Source organism: Thermobia domestica, chromosome 5 (assembly GCF_964235325.1).
Source record: "Thermobia domestica chromosome 5, izTheDome1.hap1.1, whole genome shotgun sequence".
NCBI classification, from domain to species: Eukaryota; Metazoa; Arthropoda; class Insecta; order Zygentoma; family Lepismatidae; genus Thermobia; species Thermobia domestica.
In genome coordinates, this window is record NC_137458.1 from 64,926,491 (window position 1) to 64,932,490 (window position 6,000).

Genomic DNA, 6,000 nt, shown 5'->3' on the forward strand with positions numbered 1-6,000 from the left:
ATTTGACAGGCCCATGTCCTTGTACGCACAGACACGTGCTTGTTCCTCACTCGACAACAATTTTCCACGAGGCATGGCCCACAAAACAGTTCAAAGACGTTCGCACCCGCACTTCTCTTATCGCACTATGTCAGCTGATTCTCAAAGTGACATCAGAGTAATGCTGAACGTGTAGAGGGCGCCAAACAACAAGTAACCGTGGGTGCCTTTATACCAATTTCCACCCGACAATCGTCTCATTTCGCTTGTTGTGTAAATATGCGTGCCAGTGACATATTAGCAAACTATATGCTTTTGATTTTGTACAGTCTACAATATTACTTTGTAAATATATCATCTTTATTCATCCTCGGCATCCTTGCCTCCTTCTATTATCAAATGTCCCTCTGCCTTTATACCAATTTCCAGCACTGTACAAAGTTTCTCCACATTTTCTTGGATCGTTCGCAATTTTTTTTCTTTCACATTTGAAACAGTTGTGCTGCGTCACCATTCAATGAACAATATCATCTACAACGTTTCGGGAAAAGTTTTATCTAATTGTGACTAGATGTTTCTACATTGTTCTCAGTGGCGGATCTAGAAGCTAAAACCTGGGGGGCCAGCAAGAATCTAGGCTATGATAGATATATTATAAGTATACTATAAACTTTCAAAAATATATAAATAATAGCTTAAATTATTTTTGTCACTCAAAAAACTGGGGGGGGGGATCTAAGCCCTCAGCCCTAGGCTAGATGCGCCACTGATTGTTCTATTTTATTCACAGTTCACACTACTTACATCTTTCGCAGAGTAACACAGACCAACTGCATAATACCTGTTTGAACTAGCGCTTATGGGAGGTCCGTATATAAAGCTCTTTCCAGTTATGCCATAATGCTAGCATTTTAAGGGCGTTTATATGTTTTCTTTTTAGTTCTGTTTCTTTATGAGCGTCTGTTGTATGTTTGGATTGAATCGTGATCTCTAACCATACTTTCCATATTAAATCGACTGTAACAAATAGGAAGTCACAGAAATAACATTCTGTATGATAACTATCTGTCAATGTAAGTAACATTACAATACTACCCATAATAGCCATTTTGGTACAGCGGGGGACACTTCTAAATGGTACACCTTAGCCGTAAATCTCCATATGGCTGTACCATTTAGAAGTGTCCACCGCTGTACAACGAAAGATTGACTCTCACGATAACCTAGATTTCTGCCTCTGTCTCGCTATGTATCATACTCTTGAATTTTCAGCAGTGAACTATGTGTATGTGTTGGCAACCCTGTAGAGGGATGAGGTATACAGGAAGCGTACAGGATATGAAGTATATCTGTTATCGCTGTAACATTTATCACCCACAGACGTCTCAGTAGATTCTACAAATCGATCCTTCTGGCGTTTTAGCCACTGGACTTCTGAAATAAATATGTCCTTTACGTAACATAAACAAGACTTTTGTTCTGGACATTTGGGAAATATCGCTTTTTTAACAGGAAGATTTAGGAGAATATACGCCTTCTACAAATAAAAGTGAGCAAAACTAAAAGTAAAGAAAGAAGAGAGCAAAGGGAATTTAACAATCGAAGAAATGGAAGAAAGCTTAAAGAAATGAGGACGACTGTCGTGGAATGCCTCGTATTCAGAACTAGTTATTCTGTGTTTAGTTTCTGTACTTTAGTTTTGCTTAATGATTGAATACTGCAGTGTTAAACATAGAATAATCATTTTGGCCGAAGCAAGAGTTGCAGAGATCCTTATGAGGAGTGGAAAATACTCTTTTATTTTTCATCTAGTATCAATATTAACCGTAGTGAACTAATATGTTTTATTACTCTATAGATACTAACATGGGTGAATTTCCACCCATATAATTTTTTGATGCATAATTTTGGAAAAAGCTAAGATTTTCAATATGTGACGAATCTGTAAGATAATATAGTTCTTATGACATATTTTTATCGTAAAAAGTAAATTTTACATTAATGTCTTCTTGACAAAATATTTTTTTTCTTTTAATGCTTTCCAATGTCAAGTTTTTGGAAAGAATTTAAAAAATCTAAATAAATACTTTAATCCAAAATTGCATACAATACTATTGAAAACATAATAAAGATACTATATAAAGGTTTTTAACGTAATAAGTGTGCAATAATATATAAAAATTATATGTGAGATGTGAGATATCGTAAAAAGTAAATTTTGCATTAAATGTTTTCTTGGCAAAATAAGATTTTTTTGATGCGGTCCAATGTAAATTTTTTGATTTAAAAAAAAACTTTTAAATAAATACTTTAATACAAAATTGCCTACCATACCGCTATAGAGAAAATAATAGACCGCTATAGAAAATACACTATATAAATTTAAAAACTTTTAATAATCTACAGAGTCAAGAAAGTTTTGTATTTTCAAACGGCCGCCATTTTGAATCAAGATGGAGGATGCAGCTGATCAAAAAACGAAACCATATACTCTACCAAGCAAATGCACATTCCATGTATCATCTTAATACTGTCCAAATTTGGAACGCTATTGTCAACAAAATTCGCCACATATTGTCCAACCTCCCTTATAAACCAAAATCTAACACTGTGGACTTATCTTGTTAATTACACCACAATCATTAAAACCTCATAAAATTTCATAATCCTGCATCTGCTAGAAATATCTAACAAGGGAACCTTCCGAAAATGATAGTTGCAGTGAAAGATGTGACCTATGCCAATTGAAAGAGCTGTAACAGAGATGTTCATTCCAAAAAATTAGCTGCCCATAGCAATAGGTTCGAGAAATATAAGAGGTGGAAGTTCGGGAAACAGCAAGGTTGGACAAGGGGAAAAAGTGCAAATTCCGCAAAAAAAAAAAAAAAAAAAAAGGGGGGGCACGGCAAAATAAAATGCTGACAAGTGAGGTATAGAAAGAGACTTGCCACAATAGGGAACAAATGAAGGCCATTAGTAGGGTAACAGTGTTGCCAACTGCAAGGAAAAGTACATGTTTTGCAAAGAGCACTATATGAAGTGGGTGCAATATTCAGTGTCCACCTGTCATGTAGAACATAAGATATGACGTGTATAATCAGTGGTACAATCTAACAAAAGAGAATAGAAAAAAAACAGAAGTACGAAAAATACGGAAAAGACGAAGTTGGCCATAATTCGTCATATTTGATCACGAGCTATGCATATTAGAATGAACAAAACACGAAAGCACCAACTATGCATTAAACCGACGTACCTAGAGTCAAAAAGAAAATCGAGTTACAATGTTGGCAACACTGGCCATGAAAATCCAGACAATTCTAATATAGTTAGGCCACTCGCTTCACAAAAAGAAAATTCCGGCAACAGGCATTATCCTTCGTATTATTTGTGCATGCTCGTCAAGATTGTATGTGCAATTGTTTGATGAGACAATGGTCCAAACAGAAGATACATTTGCTGTGAGCACAGCGGAATACTGCCAATCCGTCACACATGGTACAATGATCTCCTGTGAATGTCTCGAAACAGTACTCTAGAGGTGTCGGAACCTTTGGTGGTCTTTCTATCACATATCCACAACTGTAGAAAGCAAACATAATCAAAGGCTTGATCTGCTGTGTGTTGCTGTCTGCAATACTATCACCGCCTATATGATATATCCAGAGTATCCCACCTAACTCTGCGACTGAAATAGTTTCAAAGCGAAAAAAATGTGACACATCCAGTTGTGCATGAATGTACCCATGTCAGCGGGCGACAAACTTCTATGAGACGCAAGTGCCCCCAAGTCCCCCATCATAGGGTTCCAGGGGCCAACTTCAAAATTTCAAATAGCACCATCGGTCGAGTTATATTTCTTTCGATAAATCTTGGAATATGCAACAACGCATATCAGAAATATTTACTATATGGGATTTCAAAATGGCCGCCAAAATATCTGCTCGGTGACAAGAACAACGTGCATTTTGAAACCCGTGCTTGATATAGCAAATGTTTCTTATAGGCGGTGTTGTATCTATCCAGAGAAATATCATCCGCCCCCTGTTCCCATTTGAAATGTTGCGGTTGACCCCTCGAGCGTTATGATGGGGGCCCTGGGGGACTTGCTTCTTACAAAGTTCTCTTGGCCCTCGACATGAGTACATTCCTGTGCAATTGGATTTGCAACATCTCTTTTCGCTTCGCAGCAATTTGAGATCACAATGTTCGATGCCATGTTAAGACACAACATATATTTGTGGCGGCCATTTTGAAAAACATGCTTCATATAGCAAATGTTTCTTATAGATGTTGTTGCACATTCCATGATCTATCGAGAGAGGTACCACTCGGTCCCTGTTGCCATTTGAAAATTTGAAGTTGGCTCATGGGGCCCTATGATGGGGATCCTGGGGGCACTTGCTTCTCACAGACTTTTATCACCCCCTGACATTGGTACATTCCTGCACAACTGGATCCGTCACATTTTTGTTCGTTTCGCAAATCTTTCAGGTCACAAAGTTTGGTGGGGTACCCTGCATATTCCCACATACAACCCAACCATGTCATAATGTTCACTACTTCTATTATCAGTTGTTGGCTCAACCCAACCATTTCATGTTCCCCAACTTCACATTGCCTCAATCACTCCAGCATTGTTGCATTCCGAGTGATGCCTGTTGCCGGAATTTCCTTTTTGTGAAGCGAGTGGCCTAACTATATTAGAATTATCTGGATTTACATGGCCAGTGTTGCCAACTCGTTTTTCTTTTCGACTCTAGGTACGTCGGTTTCGTGCATATTCGGTGCTTATTGTTTTGTTCATCCTAATATGCACAGCCCGTGATCAAGTGTGGCGCATTATGGCCAATTCCGTCTTTTCCGTATTTTTCGTACTTCTGTTTTTCTATTTTCTTTTGTTAGATTGTACCACTGATTACACACGTCATATCTTATGTTCTACATGACAGGTTGACACTGAATATTGCACTCACTGCATATAGTGCTCTTTGCAAAACATGTACTTTTCATTGCAGTTGGCAACACTGTTAATCCCACTAATGGCCTTCATTTGTTCCCTATTGTGGCAAGTCTCTTTTTATACCTCACTTGTCAGCATTGTGTTTTGCCGTGCCTCCCTTTTTTGCGGAATTTGCACTTTTCCCCCTTGTCCAACCTTGCTGTTTCCCGAACTTCCACCTCTTATATTTCTTGAGCCTATTGCTATGGGCAGCTAATTTTTTGAGAATGCTCATCTCTGTTACAGCTCTTTCAATTGGCATAAGTCACAACTTTCACTGCAACTATCATTTTCGGAAGGTTCCCTTGTAAGCATTTTGTGATGTGAAAGATAGTCCTATTTAAAATACATGGGGTCGAATTTTAGAAACTAAATTGAATGTCCACAAAACATTTTTTCTTTAATTTTTGCCGATTTCCTTGTTTGATTTTCTTTGAAAACCCTCGAACATGGCAAGTTTTTAGTTTATACTATTTTAAATTTTTAAGCTTTTCATTGAAAAAATAACTTCATTTAAATAACGCGGACAATTTTTCTCCGCCTTAGATACCCTAAAAATTCAACATTTTCATTTTTGCCCATTTTTCTGTGAAATTTCTAATATGCCAAAGATCATCATGTTGTCTATCAGAAGTGCCTGATAACTGTGGGGTGTAGAAGGTGTTCTATTAAAATAACATGGGAAAGATTTCTCAAATCCCATAAATATCCCACTAAAGTTTGAAATTTTTACAAATATACCGAATTTCAAATTTTTGTTCCAATTCTAGGTATCTAAAGCATAAGATTTTATGTAAAAAAAAAAAAAAAAACCATCCATTTAAATAAGATGAACCTCCTGGAAATGTTAAAAAAAATCCTGTTGGTTTCTCTCCTGAGGCTACACGAATGGTAAATATCAACTTTCACACTGAAAGTACTCACAATTTCATATCAGTGAGTCAGTCAGTTCATTATTGATATTGTGTAAATAAAGTGGCCAAATTGAGGAAGTGAAAAAAATACTTAAGAGGCACCGA